Raw genomic sequence first — 25,937 nt, forward strand, 5'->3', positions numbered from 1 at the left:
TTCCGTTCAAGTGTAACAGACTCCTAAACATAATAGGAGTCAAAAGCAGGGTATATCAGTTTGTCAACAAATTTGGAAAGTCAATAGAATATCTTTGAATTTTTCTTAAACCAATGTTAGTAGCGTGTGTGATGTCCCTGAGCGTCAATAACAGCTTGACACCGCCTCCACATGTTGCTGATAAGCCTCCGGAGCTGTTGCTGAGGGGGTCTGGCCCATTCCTCCTGAAGCGCTGTTCTGAGCTGAGGAACCTTTGTTGGCTGGACCAGACGAGCAGAAACAGCTTTCTGAAGCATGTCCCAGGCATGCTCGATCGGGTTCATGTCGGAGGAACAAGCTGGCCAGTTCATTCTCTCGATGGTAGCATTTTCCAGAAATTGGTTTGTGATGTTTGCTCTGTGTGGGCGCGCATCATCATCCATGAGAATGAAATCAGGACCGATTGCACCTGCATACGGTTGAACATAAACGTCCAGGATCTTGTTACAATAACAAACAGCCATCAACGTACCGTTTTCAATTACGTGTAAGACTGTTTTCCCTTGCATGCTGATTCCGGCCCATACCATGACTGAGCCCTTGCCCAAACGGTCATTATCGGCGACACAAACTGGAGCAAAACGTTCATTACGTCCCGTCCACACTCTGGAACGTCAATCTGTAAAGGCAATACAAAACTTTGACTCGTCTGTAAAAAAGCACTGTGGTCCATTCGTTTAACGTCCATCCAACGTGTTGACGTGCCCAGTCCAAACGCTCCAGGATGTGGTATCGGGTCAATGGGATGCGAATTGCCGAACGTCGTGCCATCAAGCCAGCACTATGCAAATGATTTCTGATGGTTTGCGTTGAAACTCTTATGTTTGTGGCGTTTTGAAAGTCATTACGTAACGAAGTGGCGTTACGAAAGCGGTTACGTCTGGCTAAAACCGCAATGTAACAATCCTAAACGTTAGATGCAGCCTTAGCACTACCACCACCATGTCGATGTTGAGTGTTTCCATTCCTTTGATAACGATTCAACATCCTGCAAACTACACTTTGTGACACATTCAGGTGTTCTGCCACAGTCCTCTGCCTCAAGCATTCCAATGCCAACAATTGCATTTCATCAGGAGTTAAACGTCTTCTGTTTGGCATTTTGAACACAATGTGGTAGATAGTCCGAGTAAAAATCGAATACACGAAGCGAAAAACAAGAAATGACCACATGTTTAAGTTGTTACATGTATGCCAAAACGCCTTATTTCTTGTGTATGCAGTTTTCCGTGCCGCCCATGAACACGCTGGTAGCAATACAATCAAAATCATCGAAATTCAAGAGGCCTATGAAGGGATAAAACTAAAGCTTTGAAATTAAATAACCATGCTTTTTTGGTTAAGTTTTTACAAATAACTAATCAAGTGATCCTTATCAAATTTTGAGTAGTATATATATTGAAATTCGTTGAATGGTTCCAGCCATCAGTATCCAAGTTTTATCACTCGTTTGCCACACTATTTTGTAATAAAAACATTCATTTTCTAAAAAGTGCATTTTAAAAACCATGAACAAGTCCCTTTAAAAAGTGCGATTACGAACAGTTTCACTGAATAGTTAAGCAAATAAATGAAATCATTTTCTGACTTTTCATTAGAATATAGCATCATTAGTTTTCCTGTAACATTCAACATTTTCTTTAAGAGTACATTGTACAAAAATTGCAGTTTCAACGATTTGTTCCCTTTTTCATGAATGTAATTACTTATGTTATTATATATATCTCAGTATAAACTGTAAGATAAAAATCATTATAAGTTGCAAAAATCCAGGTCAATGCCTTATAGAAGTCGATTGTGGTGGAAGTGGTCATCCACATTAGAAGGACTGCGCAGCTGACTGAATGGTCATACACATAAGAAGGACAGCACAGCTGACTGAAGCGGCCATCCACATTTGAAGTACTGCGCGGCTGACTGAAGTGGACATCCACATTAGAAGGACTGCGCGGCTGACTGAAGCGGACATTCGCATAAGAAGGACTGCGCGGCTGACTGAAGTGGACATCCACATTAGAAGGACTGCGCGGCTGACTGAAGCGGACATTCGCATAAGAAGGACTGCGCGGCTGACTGAAGCGGTCATCAACATAAGAAGGACTGCGTGGCTGACTGAAGCGGTCATCTACATTAGAAAGACTGCCTTGTTGACTGAAGCAGTCTTCCACACTAGGACTGCAGGGTTGGCTGAAGCTGTCATCCACATTAGAAGGACTGCACGGCTGACTGAAGCGGTCATCCACATTAGAAGGACAGCGCAGTTGACTGAAGTGGTCATCCACATTAGAAGGACTGCGCGGCTGACTGAAGTGGACATCCACATAAGAAGGACTGCACGGCTGACTGAAGTGGACATCCACATTAGAAGGACTGCGCGGTTGACTGAAGCGGACATTCGCATAAGAAGGACTGCGTGGCTGACTGAAGCAGTCATCCACATTAGAAGGACTGCGTTGTTGAATGAAATGGTCTTCCACATTAGAAGGACTGCAGGGTTGGCTGAAGCTGTCATCCACATATGAAGGACTGCGTTGTTGACTGAAATGGTCTTCCACATTAGAAGGACTGCAGGGTTGGCTGAAGCTGTCATCCACATATGAAGGACCTGAGGGCTGACTGAAGCGGTCATCCACATTATAAGGAATGCATGGCAGTAAGGGGTCCCACCCGCCCAAGCTGATAACGCTGAAAAATATTAATGGATATATTTGAATTCAATGGTTAATCAAAAATGTCTGTTGTTGACTCCCTTGTTACTTTAAGCTAATACTTGATATTCAATTCTTAGCAATTAACACAGTTTACAGTTTATTAGTAGACAAACAGCTATCATTGTTTAAACCAGGAGGAAACAACTACATTTCATAATAATTTACTGTTCAAGTTTTGATTGTACTACAGCAGTTGGCATTTTACCTGCCTGGTGAGTTTAGAAATTGTTTCTTTCAACACCAACAAATTTGTCTGTGTTATAACAAAAACTGTTTTCATTATTTTGATAGATCTTTTATCATAATTATTGTTATGCAATTTAATGAGTATTGACCATGTAAAGTGACAATTTAAGAACACTTTATCTGTTGATTTAACACCAGGAACCAATATGAGGATAATCATCATACGCTTACAATCCCTATCTATAACGTCCATGTGACACAGTCATGGCCGCATCTCTGGGGTCATCTCTGAATCCATCCACCCAAGAAACAAGTCCTGCAAAATATCATTTAAAACTACATTTATGTTTCTAAATATGATATAAATCATGTGTAAACTTAAAAACACTATCAATAATGCAATATATACATTATTTAATGCTACCTTACTTGGGAGAAACATATATGTTTTTAAGAACAACTTAAAGGGATAATGTGAGTGACCCGGAAATCATTTGGTTTATGATGTGCCGACACCTTTATGCAATTTACCTTGGCCTTTTTTAGATTATTACTTTTCCTTATTTCTAAGAGTGTACATGTAACTAAAAAAATAAAACTCTTCTTTCCTTCTGCTATGAAAAGCAGTACCACAACAGTAATTTAAAGAGAGTGATTCTCATAGCATTGATAGATTATAGGCTCTTGGACAGCAACATTGTCTGAGAAATGGAGATCAGACTAAATTTAATATTTCTCCAGAGAAAATTAATGGATTTACATGAGTTAAAAAACATGATATAGCCTTTGTGTTATAGTTGTTCCATAATATCCCCTGTTTTAGTCCCCTCACACCATTCAACATGTGTTTTTAGAGCTTTATGATACATTTACTTTGAATTTTCAATAAAAAATCATAGATTTCCATATTTCAATAATAATAAAATACAAATATTTGCATTCATTTAGCACATATTGTAAATATACAATCACTAGCTTCAAAATGGTGATTAAAAACAAACATAAATACCTTATAGTGTTATAAAACACTGTTAACTTTCTTATCCGTCGCCCCCCTCCCCCTTTTTTACATCTTAAACTCAATGAGGATGACATGGCAGCTTTAGCGCCAACTTATCATTGAGCACAAACTTAAATGTGGCACTGAAAATCCAAAGTCTGTCAGTAAATGGCCACTATAATTTCAACTGCATGGTTTCTTCATACAAACCTGGACAAAATATTTCTCAGGTCTATAGTGTGGCTATTGGAAATCATACTACCGGGTAGTCACAAGTTAATAATGTGATGGGTCTAAATGCAGGCCAAAACAAACTGTGCTGGACTGGTGCCTACCTGTGCAACACAAACTTTGAAATTGAATGTCCAGGTGGCCCTGCCGGCATTGCTGTATAGCAAATCTGCAAAACACTGTACTGGTAATGTCTGTAAGAAAGCTGACCCACAGCAGCATCAGAATCTAGGCAAATTAATAAAGCCAGAGGTGCCAATTGGAGCCCAAATATGTTTATGAAATCGCACACCAAGCATCTCAACAAGAAACTGCTTGAGCACTAGCCAAGGACATAAAGACATAAAAGATTTACTGCTTACCTGAAGTTTGTAAGGCTACAGGTGAGTGCTAGTCTGGAAACTGCAGTCACTGTCTGGACAAGTCTCTCGTCTGTGAGGGAAAAGGTGGCTTCAGTGAATGGTGGTACCACTCAGCATTTCAGCCCAAACATGACATCGAGTACCTGAAATTGACAGAGAATGACTATGCTTGAAATACGACTCAGTAAACAGGCAGTTATGAGGGTATCAGATGAAACTTCCAACAGAAGTGCGAGGTGTTCAATTCAGGAGTACTGTCGACAATACTGTTACATGTAAATCTGTCAAGAAACTTTGCTAGTTCTCTGTGCAGCAATTGCAAAGGTGCTTAGCTCTGTTAAAAGATTATGTGTTCTTACTGATTATGGATTTTTAAAAGGGCTTGAACAGAAAGCATAATATGAAAAGCTTAGAACTAGGGATGCAAACAAATGGCAAAATTAATATTTGATTATCAAAATACATCTTTTAGAAGTTGTAGTAAACTGTTATTATTATTTGCTGTTGTAATAGTCGGGGCATTTTGACCTACTTTGTCAAAGCCAGTATGCTCTGAGGACCCTGATTACCTCAAATGAGCCTCTGAAAACATTCCCATTTTCAGAATAAAAACACAATACATTTTGAACTAACAAAAACCAAAATCAAATAATTTCAATTCCACTGCCTTCATTTGCAAACAATGTTAATTTAGATTGATCTCTTATCTATTGCTTAATGCGCCAATGGAGGGTCTTTCCATAGGACGAGTAGCCTCGTTCTGGGATTGACCTCTACGAAATATAACTATGAAAAAACCAACTCGGAAACTAGCATCATATGCGGATTTTGACTCATAGTACATCAATAGAGGAAATATACCTTTAAATGCTATAATATACAGTCTCATTTCAAAGCACGAACATTATATCGAAAACATGGAAAACAGTAACAAGAGGGCCATGATGGCCCTAAATCGCTCACCTGAGTAAAAGAGTTTAACCTTTGTTATTAATATAGCTTGTTTCTCAAAGTATATTGAACAAGAGCTGTCAAAGTATGTGACAAATGCCCCCCAATGTGACATTGATCTATGAACAAGTACATAAAAAGGTGATCTTGCCTTTATGTGTCAAATACATATTGCAAGTTATATTAAATTTATGTCCTCATATTCAGCATTCCATTGTGAATAAACACTTAGTGTATCTTTCACCTTAGAGGTAGGGACATGGGTCTTGCACACGACACATTGTCTTGGTATGTCGAAAACATATGGCAAGTCATTTTAAAATCTGTCCATATAAGAGTAAGTCACAGCGCGGACACGACAGCCTATATCTTCCTTCAGGTTGCCATGGCAACCAGAGTTCTGCATGGAATTATTTTTTTTGAACAATTTTGAAAAAGCACCAATCAAGGATCATTCCTATGAAGTTTCATCAAAATTGTCCAAGTGGTTTAGGAGAAGAAGATGATTGTAACCAATTGTTGACACTTTTCCTTTAGGTTGCCATGTCAACCAGAGTTCTACATGGAATTAATTTCTTTGAACAATTTTGAAAAAGCACCAACCAAGGATAATTCCTATGAAGTTTCATCAAAATTGTCAAAGCGGTTTAGGAGAAGAAGATGATTATAACCAATTGTTGACATTTTCCTTTAGGTTGCCATGGCAACCGGGCCAAACAAAATTATGAGAACAAATTTAAGAGAGGTCCATGCAAGGACACTTCAAACCAAATTTGCTGAAGATCTATCAAGGGGTTCATGCGAAGAAAATGTTAGGTTTTTTTTACTAATTTTAGCTCTGGTGGCCCTTAAAAGGGGCCAAACAAAATTATTTGAAAAGACCTGACAGAGGCCCATGCTAGGATGCTTCAGACTTGAAGATCCATCATGCAGTTAATAAGATCAAGTTGTTTAAAGGTTTTTCTTTTTTTTGCTCTGGTGACCGTTAAAAGGGGCCAAACAAAACCATTTGAACAAAGTTGAGAAAGGACCATGTAAGGATGCTACATATCAAGACAGTATGGAGTCATTCTGACCTTTACTTTCAGAGGAAAAGATGTTTAAGTGACAAGACAATGTAAAAACAAATGACCCCTGAGCAAGGCCAATTTGACCCCGGGACAATAATTTGAATACCTTTGGTGTAGGTCCACTAGGTAACACTATGTACCAAATATGAAAGCTCTAGGTCTTATATTTTGGAGAAGAGGATTTTTAAAGTTTTATTATATAAGACTATATAAAAATATTGAAAACCTAAGCCTATGAACACGGGGCGTGGCCAATTTTGACCCCAGGGCTAAAGTTTGAACAATCTTAATAGTGGTCCGATAAACAATGCTTCATACCAAATATCTAAGGCCTTCGCCTTTTGGTTTCGGAGAAGAAGTTTTCATCATATACATATATAAGGAAACCCATGACCGCCCGGGTGGGGCCATTTTTTGACCCCAGGGCCAAAGACTGAACAATATTGGTACAAGTCAACTAGATGATATATCATGCCAAATATCTAAGCTCTTGTCACTACTTGATTTTACGTGTGTATCTATATATGTATATTTGTTATTAATTGTTGTATGTGGCCATATTGAAAATTGGTATGTGTACTAAATATGTTATCCAGTTTAAATTAAGACGTTACTTGTCTTTGTGAGTTCGGAGAATATTTTTTAAGTTTTCACAATATAGAGAAAACCCATCAGCCCCGGGGTGTGGCCAATTTTGACCCCAGGGCCATAATTTGAACAAACTTTGTAGAGGTCCACTAGACGATGAATCATGCCAAATATCTAAGCTCTAAGCCACGTAAGTTCAGAGGAGATGATTTTTGAAGTTTTCACTATAAACATATAGAGAAAACCCATGACCCCCGAAGGGGGTGGGGCCAATTTTGACCCCAAGGCCATAATTTGAACAATCTTTGTAGAGGTCCACTAGACAATGAATCATGCCAAATATCTAAGCTCTAAGCATGTAAGTTCAGAGGAGATTTTTTATTTTTTTTAATATAAACATATAGAGAAAACCCATGACCACCCAGGGGCGGGGCCAATTTTGACCACAGGGCCATAATTTGAACAATCTTTGTAGAGGTCCACTAGACGATAAATCATGCCAAATATCTAAGCTCTAGTCCAAGTAAGTTAAGAGGAGAAGATTTTTGAAGTTTTAACTATAAACATATCAAGTATATCCATGACCCCCCATGGCGGGGCCAATTTTGACCCCAAGGCCATAATTTGAACAATCTTTGTAGAGGTCCACTTGACGATGAATCATGCCAAATATCTAAGCTCTAGTCCAAGTAAGTTCAAAGGAGAAGATTTTTGAAGTTTTCACTATAAACATATAGAGAATACCCTAACCCCCCGGGGCGGGGCCAATTTTGACCCCAAGGCCATAATTTGAACAATCTTTGTAGAGGTCCACTAGACGATGAATCATGCCAAATATCTAAGCTCTAGTCCAAGTAAGTTAAGAGGAGAAGATTTTTGAAGTTTTAACTATAAACATATCAAATATACCCATGACCCCCCGGGGCGGGGCCAATTTTGACCCCAAGGCCATAATTTGAACAATCTTTGTAGAGGTCCACTAGACGATGAATCATGCCAAATATCTAAGCTCTAGTCCAAGTAAGTTCAAAGGAGAAGATTTTTGAAGTTTTCACTACAAACATATAGAGAAAACCCATGACCCCCCGGGGCAGAGCCAATTTTGACCCCAAGGCCATAATTTGAACAATCTTTGTAAAGGTCCACTAGACGAGGAATCATGCCAAATATCTAAGCTCTAGTCCAAGTAAGTTCAGAGGAGAAGATTTTTGAAGTTTTAACTATAAACATATAGAGCATATCCATGACCCCCCGGGGAGGGGCCAATTTTGACCCCAGGGCCATAATTTGAACAATCTTAGTAGAGGTCCACTAGACGATGAACCATGACAAATATCTAAGCTCTAGGCCAAGTAAGTTCAGAGGAGAAGATTTTTTAAGTTTTCACTATAAACATATAGAGAAAACCCATGACCCCCCGGGGCGGGGCCAATTTTGACCCAAGGGCCATAATTTGAACAATCTTGGTAGAGGACCATTTGGTGATCCTACCTACCATATATATACAGGCCTAAGCCTTGTGGTTTGGGAGAAGAAGATTTTTAAAGTTTTTCCTTTCCATTGCCATGGCAACCAGAGTTCTGCATGGAATTCAATTCTTTGAACAATTTTCAAAGGGGACCACCCAAGGAACATTCCTGTGAAGTTTGGATGAAATTGGCTAAGCGGTTTATGAGGAGATGTCTTTTAAAGTAAAAGTTTACGGACAGACGACGGACGGACGACGGACAAATTGTGATCACAAAAGCTCACCTTGTCAATATGTGACAGGTGAGCTAAAAAGCACATGTATTTTACCACATTATTGTAGCACATGTCATTTATAGCATCACACCGATTACAGCAGTGTTGCACAGCTTAATTTGCAGCCAAGGCAACACATTTGTGTGAAGGTCGGTTCCTTAAATAGATAATTGGCAAAGGCATTAAAATTTTACGAAAATGATAGAAATATTTGATGTCACTTGTATAATAGCCAGTTGTTGTAAAATGATGGGGACTTTAGTACCCGACGATATGTCCCTAAGTGACATATGAAGCCTGTATAGTGTATTGTTATCACCTCTGGTGTAATGGGCAAATTGCTTTAATTAATACAAGACAAAAAAACTTTGCACACAGCAATAGTGTGTAAGGCAAAATATTTATTATTCCTTTTATTCAATAACAAAACATCGAATATTCGAATACTGATATAGACATTTGAATACCAAATGTTTGATCGAATATTCAAATATTTGTTTGTATCTCTACTTAGAACGCTACAGACATCAATGATTTTACAATACCTGCAAGATTTAAAAAGAAAACATTTATTTCTCCAGTCTTTTCATGGCCTACACACCAATGGACAATACAGCCTGTGTCCCTCATACTCTCCACATCAACTTCCAGAACCTCCAGAAGGTCATCAAGCATGTTGTCAATACACGTGTCACACCCTGAAATAATATGTGTAACACTTTGAAAGTATATGCATCACACACAGACAATGCGAATGTCCGTCGGACAGTCGGACATGTCCGGTATATTTCCATTTTGACCGACGAAACTTTTGTTTTGGTCGGTCACAATGTCCGGTGAAAAATTACAGTCAGCACCATTTAATTTTCGGAAAATTTACTTTCAGTTTCTAAATAAATGTTCAGAGTTATTTTTAACTATTATATCATGATTATTCAGCGTGTTAATCCGTGTATCACTATTTGTAAACCCCGTTTCGACATGTTTCCGTAAAAGCCGATAAAACGCGTAAGGTTCCGATTTCAGCTCGTAATTTAATACTTTTATTTTACGGAAATGTTCGGAAATTACAAAATTCCGTATGTATTTATTTTCGGCGAAGTGGTTCCCGGCAATCGTTTTAATTTAGATATGATGATTAATATACTGAGCTGACTTTCTTTCCGCTCTGTTTAACTTTGCCAATAACAAGAAATCTACTTTCATTTTTGCATAAATGTTGTGCCTGACTTGTAGTACAATTCGTTACATTTTATAACCGTACTGTATCTTTAATTTAAAGATGAATTAAAAGAGTAAGATCTAGCTGTTCCATGGGTAGACAAACCATATATGAGGTTTTTTTGGGAGGCAAGGGAAGAAAAAAATTATGACATAAGATCCGAATATTGATTTTTTTTTACATGATATTTAGCTTTTTTTGTAATTTATTATAGAACTGTAAGACAAATCTATCCAAATAGATCTAAACCTGTTATAATGGGGATTTGCAAAACTTATTTAAAAAAAAAGATGCTTAAAATCAAGGTTTCAGCTGATGTAACCGAATACTGTTTGTAACATTGCGACAGGTAAAAATTTGTTGCGACAGGTAAACTTAAGGTGTTTACCTGTCGCAATGTCCTGTGAAGAAGAAAAAGTTTTCGGGTTGTCTGCACACACAGTAAGTATACGTGTCACACACAGCATAAATTAATGTTTTATAAATATATCAGCTTTTCCAATAAGATCTGTCCCAGAGACCTAGTTTTTTACCCTAGATGACACACTTTTTCATCTTTTTATGACATTGGTAAAATATTTGACTTAGTGATCTAGTTTTTGATCTGAGGTGACCCATATTCACAAATGTTTAAGACAACATGAAGACATATACTCTGACCAAGTTTCATTTTTGAAAAAAAAAAATGAATTTTTATGACCGTCACCTTGTGACCTAGATTTTGAGCGGGGATGACCATATAAAAGAACTTTCAAATATTCTGACCAAGTTCCATAAAGACTCGAGAAAAATTGTTAAATTTATGACATGGAAATATTTTCCCCAGATTTAACCTAGTGACTTAGAATTTGATCCAGGATGAAAGATATAAAAAATAATCAAGATATTTTGCAGACAAATATTCTGAACAAGTGGTTATATTTTTCCTAAGATTTGACCTAGATTTTGACCCTGGTTGTCTCATATTAAAAATATGAAAGATATAATGCAGACAAGCATTCTGACCATGTTTCATCAAGATTTGATAACAATTGTTGAATTTATTACCATGAAATATTTCTTCTAAAAATTTGATCTAGTCACTTAGTTTTTTACCCGAGATGACCAATATTCATATGTATTGAAGATGACATGCTGACAAATAGTCTGAACAAGTATGATAACAATTGGGAAAAAAAAACTTGATATTATAACATAGAATAAAAAGTAGAATTGTTAACACCCGCCCGCTTGCCCGGTTTTCGCCGGTGAAAAATCCAGCTAAAAGGTATTCAACAACTGTTATATACCGCACAAAGCATAAAATGAGGCAGTCAAAATTTACCGTAAAGAATGAATAAAAACTCTAATGCTCAACTATTCAGCTGCTTTTCGGTGTATGGATTGAAAAGTTTTGGCAAAATATGCATGGATCACTGTTTGATTAGATTTCAATGCAATACATGATGTGCCGAGATATTTACATAAGTCGAAAAAGGAGCAGAATGCTTGATAGAGTTACCTCCCCCTGTGTACAGGGTGGGGGCATGTTGGTTAACAAGCATGCAAAGTTTCAAAGACAGATGTCATTGGAATTTGAAAATATTTGAGGTGGTAGCAAACTTTAATATAAATTCTAAGTCCAAAAAGGGGCATTATTTTGTTAAAATGCTTGATAGAGTTACCTCCTCCTGTGTACAAGTTGGGGCCATGGTGGTGAACAAGTGTGCAAAGTTTCAAAGACATATGTCAATGGACTTTGAAAATATTTGAGGTGGTAGCAAACTTTAATATAAATTCTAAGTCGAAAAAGGAGCATAATTTGGTCAGAATGCTTGACAGAGTTACCTCCCCCTGTGTACAGGGTGGGGGCATGTTGGTTAACAAGCATGCAAAGTTTCAAAGACAGATGTCATTGGAATTTGAAAATATTTGAGGTGGTAGCAAACTTTAATATAAATTCTAAGTAAAAAAGGGGGCATTATTTTGTTAAAATGCTTGATAGAGTTACCTCCTCCTGTGTACAAGTTGGGGCCATGGTGGTGAACAAGTGTGCAAAGTTTCAAAGACATATGTCAATGGACTTTGAAAATATTATTTTCAAAGTAAAAAAATGGGCATAATTTTGTCAAAATGCTTGATTGAGTTACCTTTTCCTGGTTGCAGGTTGGGGGTATGATGCAAAGTTTCAAACCCATATGTCAATGGACTTTGAAAATATTTGAGGTGGTACACAAACTTTAACATAAGTGGATACGCCGACGCCGACACTGGTGATTAGGATAGCTCTACTTATTCTTCGAATAGTCGCGCTAAAAATCGAAATCAATGGTTCTATTATGCATACCATATTTAATTTAAAAGAAAATTGCAGAAGAAAGGTATTTCAACCTAATAATTATGAGAGGATAGTTTATCACTGTAAATCTTTTAGGACCCACCAGTCATTTAATATTTGTGCATTCTCAGCTATTGAATACACAGTTACAATCTTGTTATCAATAATTAATAATTTCCATTAATGCATTATTTAGAAAGTAATTAAAGGTTAATCACTAAAAAATGTTTGTTATACATGTGTATGTACTGACTTTAAATATTAGTGTCACTATAGAGTTTCAATTCAATCTCTTTAGAATTTTCCAAGACACGGCCAAAACAATCACAAATTATGAAAAAAAATACTTGAGGGGAGATAACTTAATTATATTCGTAAAATGATTATTTGTCCACTTCACATTCTCTCATTGCCATCTATCTATGTACCTAGTTATATACCATTCTATTTAAAAAAAAATCCAAGATATAGTTACTAAATGTTTCTAAGGTTATTTGGCTATTATACTAAGACCGGCCATCTTATTGAAATAAGATTCAAATCAACCAAGCTATTCCTATACTTTGGTTGTTATCTGAAAATGTATAAATAATGCTAAATGTTTTTTTGTTTTTTTAATTTTCTCAAAGAATTATATTGATTACTACAAAAATTAAGTTACTAAAAGTTAAAAAAAACAAGGCAAGAGATTTATACCGAGTAGTGAGAACTGAGATCGGTGACCTAGTTTTTTTTACCCCAGATGACCCATATTCAAACTTGAGTTAAAAAGTCATCCAAACAACCTTTATGACAAATTTCCAGGATATTTGGGCTGAAAACGTGAGTGCTAACTAGGTTTTTCCATATTTCGGCAGTGTCCGACCTAATTTTTGACCCCAGATGACCCATATTCAAACTTGAGCTAGAAGACAAATTTCCAGGATATTTGGACTGAAGTAGCCTCTAGAGTGTTAACAAGATTTTTTGATTTTGGGGTATTGTGACCGAGTTTATCATACCAGATGACCCATATTCAAACTCGTCAAAGTATTCACTACTGGGACAAACATCCTGACTAAGTTTCATGACTTTTTAGGCAAAAATATGATCACTAGAGTGTTTACAAACTAAGTGTGGACGGACAATGAATGACAGACATTCATCGATCCTAATAGCTCACCCTCAGCCTACAGTTTAAAATAATCATTTCTTGCGATAGCAGCAGTACAAAACCCAGGAATGACTCGGACAAGAAATAAAGTAGTTTATTTTTATTTGATTATTCTGTATTTACCTGCAGCTCCCCTGCAGCCATATCTAGGTTGTTATGTGAATCATTGAGCTGTTGTGTGGACTCTTTAAGGGATTCCTTAGTCAAATCTTCCCCGAGTAAGATCTCGTCGACGCTCATTTCAATCTTTGGTTTTGTGTTGAGGATTAGTTCTGCAAGAATGCTCTTTGCCTTGGTGGTCGTAGCTGCTGAATTCTCACTGTTTACCTGTTAAACAAATACTGAAGAGTGCATTTGTGTTCTGTTCTTATTGAGACTTTGGTAGTATAGTAGGTTCTCATATTCATATTTTATTTAATCAACCACAAACATAACAACATAAACCTTGTCCAAGAAGGTCATATTTATCTAAGGCATCAGCAGTAATTTCAATGACATGCCTGCTTTGGTGAACTACCTTCATTATAATAAGGTGTTAATTTTGGAACTACAGGAAATATACATTTAACTTTATCCAAAGATTTAGGAGTTGTGTCCATTGACCTCATCAATATAAATTATCACTTGACACTGCAACACACAATGCCAGATTCATAGGCGTAAGTGGTAAGGCCTTCCTTCAATTCTTTACTTTTAAACCAAACACCTCATTTATTCCATGTTACCAGTAGAACTAAGAGCCATTGGTTGACCTCTTCAGTATCACCAGAGACTGTGTCACGGAAAGTCGGAAAGTCGCCTGCTTCTGAGGTGTCAGTTGTAGAGCCTTTACACCTTCTAGTACTGTAATACAGAAATCTTATCAGGGGGAACTCTTAAGGACAGTTTGCATAAGAAGCAAAGGTTTAGTCAACTTTTTTTACTTTTTTTCTTCAAACAAAGTTAGTTTTTTTATCGTTTTATGTTTTTTTATCGTTTTATATCTTTAAAATTATTTGTTTAAGGCCACAACAAATTGATCATTTGTTCGTCGGATTTGCCGCACCTAAAATTCGAAAAACAAAAAAAAATAAAAAAACTTTTTTTTTGCGCCCGCACTTACTATTTGGCCGCCCATATTATTTTTTTTGTTTACTTCTGAATTTCCTCTATTTTCTGAAGTTATTTTACTAAGAATTTAATCCTTCAACGTCAACTTCGCCTTTTTTGAAGGTATTTCCATGCTTTACATTCTTCGCGAGCAAAATTTCCTCGTGTCAGGACAAAATCAGGTCCGGGTAACCGCAAAACAGCCGATATTTGTTGACAGTCTTTTTTGTCGGGAATATTTTGCAGGACGCACCGTCGTTATTTATTTCCGGTATTAATTTTCGGGTTACTTTCAGTTTTCGTAATGTAAAATACACGTTTTAAATGAAAATCAGTGTCAAAGTCAATGGATTACAGTCTTCAGTAAACAACAACAGTTTCACAGCGTCGAAGTCAATAATTATCTATGTGTGTTTTAAGTAATTCATTGTTTTGTACTCAAAATTTTGTGTTAAATAATAACTAAATCGGATTTTGAGTGCAAATCTTATATTAAAATACACGGACACACGAATTAACACAATTGAACATGTTTTGGTGAGTTATTTTTTAAATTTTCTAAAATGCATTTCTCAGTTTTCATATAATCATAATCGTTATAAACAGATAAAACAGATAAAAATAGTAGGACTTGTAAATGTTTTAGAAACAGCCTGTACATTGAATTTATGAACCATTTAATCCACGCCCCCTCCCCCCCCCAGGTCCTGGGGTATACCAGGGATAGTCGGGGAAATGGGGGAATATTAAATAAGTTTTTACCTTCCAGGTGGCCCCACAGTGCCGGGTGAATGCAGTGGATATACCCGGGGTTGGCTGGACTGAAAATCAAAGTCCCCGCTATTCCCCGGACCTTGGGGCGTGGTTACAATTGACTAGTGCATTACATACACATGGACAGTATAAAAAAACATCAGTAAAATCAGAAAATAAAACCTTTTATAAGTAAAATGACTGTTTTAATTTTCTCAATTCTTCGTTTTTATCCACTTGTTTTCTTTGATCCATTTGTATAAAATGGCCTGTAATTAAAGTGGCCTGTTTCTTATGGGCATTGGTTTATACTATTTTTTTTAGCTCGATTGTGACGAAAGCTGATAGCTTATAGAATCACTCTCGAGTCCGTTTCCTGGGCAGAAACCAGTACTGTGTCCTTTTTTGAGAAGCTATGAGAAAGTACCCCTGGTGGGGATCGAACCCACAACCTCTTAGGTGAGAGGCGGACACCTATACCACTAGACCACTCTCACCCTCTTATGGGCATTGAAGCTATGGAGGCCGACATGATATTCTTTTTCAAGGCACGGACCTATAAACCATAGGTTCGGGGTAAAGGCGGGTTCTTTAAAGGGAAATATCTTTATTCCACCACCTGCTCTAATATAATGACTGGTGCCACATTTGCAGATTTGTTTGATACTGCTTCATTTATGTTGTCCCGCAATTTAATCCACAGTGTCTTTTTTAGATATGTTCTCTGTGTTATTTACATTTTCAATCTTCTGAAATGTCAAAGTCACTAGTAGTTGACACCAATTTAATCATGTGCTTCAAGAGGTTCAAATTTAGACCTGACCCAATATTTAGAAATGCTAAAATCATGAATAACTCTTACAAGTCTAAAATGTTTTTTTTTGTAATAGTAAGTTACGGAATTAATACAATAGTTTTCTTTTTGGTCTTCGAATAATTGTATGTTACTATGAGGAATGTTGTCTTTACAATAATCCACGTTTAAATTGAAGTTAATAGTAAAGCACTGGACCTTATTGCCATTTGTTAAATACTGAGAGAGATTTTCATGTCACTGTGATACAATCAAAACCTTTTCATTAATAACTGAACATATGTTTGCAATTAAAAAGCATTTCTTGACATAATTGTATGATAGATTTGGTAACAAATATACTTTTTATTTTTTTTAATTTTTCGCCTTGCGCTCGCCTCTGATTTGCCTTAAATTAAAAAAAAAGTTTGTTTTTTTTTTTTTCGCTCGCTCGCTCCTACTTTTTTTGGGCAAAATCCGTAGAACAAATGATCAATTTGTTGTGGCCTAAATAATAAATTTGATTTCAAACATTTATTCTTACTTTAATTATTTGAAATCTTCTGTTTTGCATTTCTACTTCCAACAGTATATGTTTTATATATACATTAATTTTGAAACTAAAACATGAACTTAACGGCTTAACATGGGGATTGTAATTTATTAAAATTCATTATTTCCCAAAATAATTTTGAATTTCTCTCAGGTTCCAAGTGATTTCATAAAATACTTATTAGTATGCAATAAACAAGCCACATACACATCTCAGCTTCTTCAATGCATTAGCAAGAGTGTTGTTCTTTCCAGTGAAGTTTCAGGCTTCAAGTTTGGCAATAATCCTTTCTGAAAGGCTGATGTATGTCTCGGTGTTTGTCACTTTGATCCCCTTGTTTATCTGCTGCAAGATTCCATTGAGGTAGCTGATAACAGCTGCAAGGAAAAAAATCCGATAAGCTCAATCTCTTTAATAATTTCAGACTTCACATAGATTTTAAAAGAAATATTTTTAACAATCAAGCTTCAATACAAAATGTGTTTGTAAATATTTGAAAATATGGCAGAAAATGCTGAGGTTTTTTTTAGGACGACAATATTATGTTGAAATGACAGAGTACAGAATGTTTGTCTGTTGCTTTTTTGCATAAAAGCCCTCATCCACCTACTAAAAACCACTTCACAAGTTTTTTCACTTTTTCCTAATTATTCGGAAAAATGAAAGAATGCAAAACATGTAAATGGCTGATAATACCAAAAGCAAATGTAAACAGTAATATTTCATTAAGTGATGCAGGGACAATAACACAATGATAAATACAGGGACAAGCCCAGTAGTTGAAAATTTAAACAAGAGGCATATCAGTGCCTGTGCTCCACTGGCCAAAAGGTTCAAGCAAAGACCACCTAACGAACATTTTCGTCAAGTTTCATAGAAATACAATCATCAATTTTTGAGGAGAAGTTATTTAAAAATATTTTTTACTTTAATAGCTCTGGCTGCCATGTTGTGCAGTGGACCGAAATGATTTGGGCAATTTGAGTAAAGGAGCACCAAACAAACATTTCTGTCAAGTTTTATCGAAAAAAGGTCATCGGTTTCGACGACAAGTCGTATAAAGTTTTTTTTATTTTTTAGCTCTGGCAGCCATGGTGTGCAGTGGACTGGAACCATTTAACAAATTTTGGTTAATGACCACCCAAGGAACATTTCTGTCAAGTTTCATCAAAATCTGATCATCGGTTTCTGAGGAGAAGTGGTGTAAAGGTTTTTCCTATTTTTAGCTCTGGCTGCCATGTTGTGCAGCGGAACGGAACCATTTGGGCCATTTTGTCAAAGATTTTGTTGAGATGACCCTTGTTATTAAGTCTCATAAAGATTATGTCAAAATTGTGACGCAGGCAATTTGTGGACTGACGATTGACTAACATGTAATCTTGTCTTGTCATATGACAGGCGAGCTAAAAATTACAAACCATTGTTTTCCAAATGGAAATGGAGACGTTTATTATTGTTTTTTGCGACTTTTAATGGCGACACGTCTTTTAAATAACCCGTTACCGATGTCATTTTCACGTTTTCTTTTCGCAGCCATGCTTGTTTTTCCGCGGGAAATTATCTGGAAATCGACGAGACGTTCCGAATAATCGCTGTCACTAAAAACCGACAAGAACCAACAACAACAGAAAAGAACCCTCAACCTGAAGTAATATAAGCATTTACTGTCTTTTTAGTTTTTAACTTAAGTGATATCGATTTTAATCACTAGTTACTGATTATCAAAATATATTTATACAAGCAGCATTCAACACGCATCCACTTAGTCCTGCATAAGACCATCTTTTTTTCACTTCTGATGTGATGTCGGGTCTTTTGCCACTCGCGACACGTTGTCGCTGTTTAAGATATAAGTTTTTCCTTTAAACTATAAATATCGACCCAAAATAATGCTTAAAAGTTAAACAATTAATAAACATTTAATCTGAATAGATTATGAAGCAAATATCTAACCTGAACAAGAACTGACGAGATAGAATCGACTTGGTGTTTCACTTACACTTTTCGGCCATTTAAGTTACTAAAAATAGCTGTTTCATAAACTTTCAGAATGTCACTTAAACGAAAATTAATGTTCAGTCTATATATACTTTCCTATGTATAAATGTAAGGTTTTTAAATTGATCTTTTTGTGAGAACTTTATGCTTATATGTTTACTCATAAATTATTATTGTTTAAAAATTATTTAAAGATGCTATACGTGAAAAATTAAGACATTATTTTTTTTTCTATTAAAGGGAGGTAATTCAGTAGTAAAATGTTATCAAAGCTATTAAAGTATGGCATTTCTTTTCTAACCATGTTGATATTATTACAGTCTATTCAAGCAAGATGCCTTTTGTTTTTACATAGTACCCATAGGTTCTGAAAAACAAGGAGCACTATTCCCAACAGAAGGATGTCACTCCCTATCACTGCATGAGCATCATAATAAAGAAATGTTTACTCAAACTGCAAGCTGCTCAATTGAAATAGGTATTTACCTCAAGCATACAGTTTTATAATGTGGCAAAATAGTCGGACTACTAGATTGTCATTCGGACTAGTAAAATATGCCATTATGCTAGTCCAACTGGCTAGTAGGTTAAAATGTTTTTCGTGAAGACTGCCGACGAGAAGTCCTTAAAGGTTTTTCTATTTTTAACTCTCGCAGCCATGTTGTGCAGCGGACCGGAACCATTTGGGCAATTTTGGTTAAAGGGCATCCCGATGAACATTTATGTAAAGTTTCATCAAAATCTGATAATCGGTTTCTGAGAAGATGTAGTTTAACGTTTTTTTCTATTCTTAGCTCTGGTGCCCATGTTGTGCAGCAGACCAGAACTGTTTGGGCTATTTTGGTTAAGGACTACCCAAGTAACATTTCTGTCAAGTTTCATTGCAATACGATCATCGGTTTCTGAGGAGAAGTCATTTAAAGGTTTTTCTATTTTTACCTCTGGGGGCCATCTTGTGCAGTGGACCGAAACCATTGAAGCAAATTTGATAAAGGACCATCCAAGGAATATTTCTGTTAAGTTTCATCAAAATCTGATCATCGGTTTCTGAGAAGATGTTCTTTAAAGGTTTTTCTATTTTTTTGCCCTGGCAGCCATGTTGTGCAGCGGACCGGAACCATTTGAGCAATTTTGGTTAAGGACCACCCAAGGAACAATTCTGTCAAGTTTCATCAAAATCTGCCTATCCGTTTCAGAGGAGATGTCGTTTAAAGATTTTGCTATTTTTAGCTGTGGCGGCCATATTGTGCAATGGACCAGAACCATTTGAGCAATTTTAATAAAGGACCACCCAAGGAACATTACTGTCAAGTTTCATCAAAATCTGCCGAACTGTTTCAGAGGAGATGTCGTTTAAAGATTTTGCTATTTTTAGCTCTGGCGGCCATATTGTGCAATGGACCGGAACCATTTGAGCAATTTTGGTAAAGGACCACCAAAGGAACATTCCTGTGAAGTTTTGTCAAAATCCGCTCATCAGTTTCAGAGGAGATGTCGTTTAAAGTAAAAGTTTACGCACACACGCACGCACGCACGCACTCACGACGGACAATCTGTGACGACATAAGCTCCATGGCCTTCGGCCAGTGGAGCTAAAAAATGAGCCAAGCAGACAAACACATATTATATATTTCATTAACTGATCAAACAGAAGCTGCAGGGACAAGCCAAGCAGACAAACACATATTATATATTTCATTAACTGATCAAACAGAAGCTACAGGGACAAGCAAAGCAGACAAACACATATTATATATTTCATTAACTTATCAAACAGAAGCTACAGGGACAAGTCAAGCAAACAAACACATATTATATATTTCATTAACTGATCAAACAGAAGCTGCAGGGACAAATCAAGCAAACAAACACATATTATATATTTCATTAACTGATCAAACAGAAGCTGCAGGGACAAGTCAAGCAGACAAACACATATTATATATTTCATTAACTGATCAAACAGAAGCTACAGGGACAAGCCAAGCAGACAAACACATATTATATATTTCATTAACTGATCAAACAGAAGCTGCAGGGACAAATCAAGCAAACAAACACATATTATATATTTCATTAACTGATCAAACAGAAGCTGCAGGGACAAGTCAAGCAGACAAACACATATTATATATTTCATTAACTGATCAAACAGAAGCTGCAGGGACAAATCAAGCAAACAAACACATATTATATATTTCATTAACTGATCAAACAGAAGCTGCAGGGACAAGTCAAGCAGACAAACACATATTATATATTTCATTAACTGATCAAACAGAAGCTGCAGGGACAAGCCAAGCAGACAAACACGTATTATATATTTCATTAACTGATCAAACAAAAGCTGCAGGGACAAGCCAAGCAGACAAACACATATTATATATTTCATTAACTGATCAAACAGAAGCTGCAGGGACAAGCCAAGCAGACAAACACATATTATATATTTCATTAACTGATCAAACAGAAGCTGCAGGGACAAGCCAAGCAGACAAACACATATTATATATTTCATTAACTGATCAAACAGAAGCTGCAGGGACAAGCCAAGCAGACAAACACATATTATATATTCCATTAACTGATCAAACAGAAGCTGCAGAGATAAGCCAAGCAGACAAACACATATTATATATTTCATTAACTGATCAAACAGAAGCTGCAGAGATAAGCCAAGCAGACAAGCACATATTATATATTTCATTAACTGATCAAACAGAAGCTGCAGGGACAAGCCAAGCAGACAAGCACATATTATATATTTCATTAACTGATCAAACCGAAGCTGCAGAGATAAGCCAAGCAGACAAGCACATATTATATATTTCATTAACTGATCAAACAGAAGCTGCAGGGACAAGCCAAGCAGACAAACACATATTATATATTTCATTAACTGATCAAACAGAAGCTGCAGGGATAAGTCAAGCAGACAAACACATATTATATATTTCATTAACTGATCCAACAGAAGCTGCAGGGACAAGTCAAGCAGACAAACAACAACTGTGTTCCTATCTAAAGGCACAAAGTTGTAAAGCCAAAAGGCTTTTTTCATATATAAAGAAATAATTGATTTTACTTTTCATAGCAATGACCATAGTTCTAAAATCTTATTGGTTTATATGATTAAAAACCATTTACAACTCCTGGGTGATAACAATTTCTAATCATTGTCTACCCTCCAACTGGGGTTTGAAACCAGGACCATTTCATTCTGAATCTGATACACTAACCACTTGTCCATCACCATGGATAATCTAAGACTTCATCAAATTTGTGAACTGATAATAATTATTAAACACATGCAAGATAACTGATTACTCTGGTCCTAATGGTGTTGAAATACAGATCCATTTGCTGAAGTTCGAGAGATACTGGCTCCAGTGTGATGTTCTTGGACTGGTACAGCACTGAATTGTCCTGGGGCTGTAAATACAAGGCAATTTTCATGACAGACAGACAGACAGTTTTTTTCGACTTGTACAATGTACATCGTCAACAACACATATATTTATAATTATCAATGTCAACATGTATGCATAGTAACAAACAATATAGAACACCAGTATATATACAAACAAGAGCTGTAACTTAGACAGCGTGCTCGACTATTCCGCCGCTTTTCAGCTTTCAATGGTTTTTATGAAACAGCACCACAAAAATGGCCTGCCTACTCTTTTAAGATTTTTTTAAAACAAAATAAGATTTTTCCACTTTAACGGCTTAACATTTTATATAAACAAGAGCCGTCGTAAGACAGCGCGCTCGACTACACCGCTTTGACTTAGAAGTGAATACAATAACGATGTAATATTACCAAGTTAGGTCTCTTAATGTCAAACCCAACTAAAATTATTCGATACAAAAGGTGACTTTGATGCTGCCCTTCCCACCAGCCAGCCCGAACAATGACACAAGCCATTCAAATAACTTGATTTTCCATTATGAAAATGTGGTTGCCTTCAAAGGAAATTAAAAAAAGAATTAAAAAATAATAATAATTCAAGGGCCATAATTTGTATTTAGGCTTAAAGCAGAGTTATATTTCTTGTTGTAAGATGGTCTTAAATAATTTTGAATTTTATTTAGTGCGTTTAATGAACGGTATAGAAGGTTTTTTTAATAAAATCCCAACTTGCCCTTAACTTTTACTTCCCTAAAACTTAAACCTAAGTCAATCAGGGGACATAATTTATATTAAGAATATGGAGTTATGTAACCTCATTGGGTGATGGTCCTGAACAATTGTGTGAAGTATTAGGTCAATTGAATGAAGGGTATAGAAGTCATTAAACAATATCCCAACCTGCCCTAAAACTTTAACCCAAGTTCCATAGTCAATCAGGGGCCATAATTTGTATAAAAGATAATATGGAGTTATCTAACCTCATTATGTGATGGCTCTGAACATCTGTGTGAAGTATTAAGTCAATTGAATGAATGGTATTGGAGTTTTAAGAGAAAATCCCAACTTGCCCTAAAAATTTAACCGGACGCCGACGCCAGGGCGAGTAGTATAGCCCACCTATTCTTCGAATAGTCGAGCTAAAAATGACACAGAGCCAAACTTATTTTAATAATGCTTCAACTAGTCAAATTTATGCTTTTTCTGGTCCACTGATATACAAAGTTAACAGAACTGTTCAGTTTCACAATGTTTTTTTAGTGATCATGTGTTTATAGACAGTCTAAACACCACTATATGCCAAATTATTTGCGCTGGGGACAAATGGAGCAGCAAAGGAAATGGCAAAAAAACACCAAAACTGAAAGATTCATGAAAACTGCTTGTGTTTTCATGTATAAGGTTGCTACATGATGTCGAAAATGCAGCAATAGCATTATTATGCCCAGTTTTAGTGTTTTTTTTGCTTTAAGTATCTGTTTTAAAGGCTTGATTTGACTTAAAAGTAAGAGTATAGCACTTTATCATTGTCTACACTTTACTGCTTTTTTACACCTGATTTGCTATATTAATCTCACTCTTTGGAATCATTTACACACAAACAAGTACTACAGAGTTGACTTACATCTTCATTCTTCTGAAATATTGGATTCAGAGCTGCATCTCCTGTACTCAGATTGCAGACGATATTCCTTTCTCGGAAATCCTTGCCGAGAGCCGGTATGGAATTCCATCACAAGACCACGTTTTGATCAGCATTGACCTCTGTGGCTTCAGCTGTCGGAACCAGGCTGGCTACCAAAATAAACAATAAATTAGTGTTTTTAAAGTGCAGTCTCACAGATTGAATGTTTTGACAACATTTTATTAAATAATTGTCCTGAGATTCGATGAAGAAAAAAACTTTTTGGTGCCAATCTGGTGTTCAGTCCCTTTAAGGCATTTTCAGTTGATTCACGTGTTTTCTTTAATTTATAAAGGGAAAAGGTTCTAATCTCAATGAAAGTTTCCTGCTCACTTTTTATTTCTTTTGCCGTCAGAAATGTAAAGTAACTTCAAATAAATGAATATATATATTCATGAATGATTGACAGTATGAATTAATGAAAAGTAGCAATATTTGTTTAAATTGTGTTGCTGTGATTGTTAAAGTAGATGTTTTTCTAGTTCATTAGCTAAAAATCATATGCACACTAAATCAGGGGCATAGCTGGAACCCAATTTGAAGTACTCCCATTTTTAGTGGGGGTCCGGGGGTCCTCCCCCTGAATTTTTTTTGTTTACTCGTGCGATTTGGTGGCATTTGACGCATATCTGGTAACTTGAAATGCAAGTTTTAAGTTAATAATAACTGAAGCAAAAAAGAAAAACTGCAAGATCGAGCAATAAATATTCAAAACATATTTATACTTGGTGGAGATGCCTCCCTCCGAATATATAGGATATACAGATGAACAAGTTGCATTGAGGACAAATATCACATATAGTTTGATTTAAACATGGTTCCTTTTTAACATCACAAGCAAATAATACACAAATGTATACATAGTTTATCTTATGGATTTTTTCCCATTCTGAAACATTTTTACACAACAACACACGTTTAAACTTTGAGAACTAACGCCAGCCGACAGTCTTTCCTACGTGCAAAAACATCCACTACGTGCTTAGCGTTGATATCTCGCTCTTGATAAATGTTAAAAAGCCCAAGCCATGAAAGCCTCTTGGTGGTTATCGTACACACACTTTGTTATAATAATATAATTGATGTTTTATTTAACTATACATGTATAACATGTTGACCTTTCAGTATTCTGTGGGTGTTGCCGCTGGTGCGTTAGGCCTGTTTGCTTGTCGCCCCGGGCCTCGAGGAATGGACGGCTCCACCCCAATGTCTCGTGCTGGTGACATAGCCTTTTCGTACAGGTTGTCCCATACTGTTGGATCGTTGCGTTCAGACTGAAATGATATTCGATAGTGACGTAACATTAAACAACGCATTAGTAAAGCGCACGGCAACGTCCATCTTTCTTTTTGTAAATCAGAAGATGGGAAAACATTTAATAACATATGACTACAAAGTTCAATTCATATGTACACACACAAGAATTGAATTGTTTCTGTAAACATATATACAAGCTATGAAATTAGTGCACTGTTTATGAGTGACGGGTCTAGGAAAAAAATATACATGGCCATTTACGCCGATGAAAAGTATAACTATAGTCCGACCCAAAGTAAGATCAAGTACACTGGTACATATTGACTTACATATGAAAATTCATGACACAATTAAATCAATGTTTCGAGAATGGCTTGTGAGTGAACAATATGAACATCGAAAGCCTTTCTATTCAGACGTACATTATTTTCAATAAAAAAGTGATAAGGTGACAGACTAAGAAATATCACATAATTAGGAAAAAATACAATAAACACTTTGAAGAATATTGATTTAGAGCATTAAGGCATTATATAATTTAAGTATGTTTACTCAAGATTACCTAAATGAGCATAGGAAAGTGTGCAAAGCATCCGCCCTAGCTGCCCAGCGGGTCTCGCACAGAGATTGCAGTTTAGTGCGCCTATCCATCTTGACACGGGCAACTTCATCGTTGTCAAGGTTTTCCTGAAAGCGAAGGAGGCGTTAAGCGGAGTAGTTAAAAGCAAACGCTATTTGTTGTACGGTAGCCATCATGTTCCTTGCATACATTTCTTTTGATGCGTGGATAATAGCCAGGTTGAGGCAGTGGGCTTTGCAGTGTGT

The 25,937-nt window shown here is 36.3% G+C and overlaps 1 long non-coding RNA gene across 1 annotated transcript; it reads right to left on the bottom strand.

The window, feature by feature from the left end:
* Window positions 1-3,212: 3,212 nt before the first annotated feature.
* LOC128246458 (uncharacterized) lies at window positions 3,213-25,041 on the bottom strand. The gene is made up of 9 exons (XR_008263256.1): window positions 24,974-25,041; window positions 23,796-23,965; window positions 22,087-22,191; window positions 16,969-17,138; window positions 14,299-14,416; window positions 13,697-13,900; window positions 9,427-9,579; window positions 4,530-4,672; window positions 3,213-3,252 (listed from the first exon to the last, which is right to left on the bottom strand). It is a non-coding gene; the product is annotated as an uncharacterized LOC128246458 (long non-coding RNA).
* Between the last annotated feature and the right edge of the window lie 896 nt (window positions 25,042-25,937).

Source organism: Mya arenaria, chromosome 9, assembly GCF_026914265.1.
Source record: "Mya arenaria isolate MELC-2E11 chromosome 9, ASM2691426v1".
Classification (NCBI taxonomy): domain Eukaryota; kingdom Metazoa; phylum Mollusca; class Bivalvia; order Myida; family Myidae; genus Mya; species Mya arenaria.